We start from the raw sequence: 352 nt of genomic DNA on the forward strand, positions 1-352 counted from the left end.
GCCGTGCTCTGCCCCGGGGTCCCCCCGGCCAGCGCCAAGCGCAGGTGACCCGGGACAGGCACCGGCGAGAAGACGTTCTTGCCTGGTTGCCTGGTGCTCTGATGAGAAAGAGGCGACATTTAACAACCTCCCCCGAGAGTGCTTTCCCCTTCGCCTTTCCTCTTTCTGCGCCGATTTAATTTCTTCTACAGCCTCCTTCTTCCCTTGGCGAGATCAAAGAAATCCGCGGAACCGGGCACATTTCAGCGGAAACGTCGATTAAAGGGAGTGGGGAAGGCAGCGCTCGTGGGATCAGAGGAGGAGCAGGAGAAGAGAGGCTGGAGGGAGCAGCTGGATCCACGCAGTGTTCCGG

Source organism: Corvus brachyrhynchos, unplaced genomic scaffold (assembly GCF_000691975.1).
Source record: "Corvus brachyrhynchos isolate BGI_N302 unplaced genomic scaffold, ASM69197v1 scaffold219, whole genome shotgun sequence".
NCBI lineage: Eukaryota > Metazoa > Chordata > Aves > Passeriformes > Corvidae > Corvus > Corvus brachyrhynchos.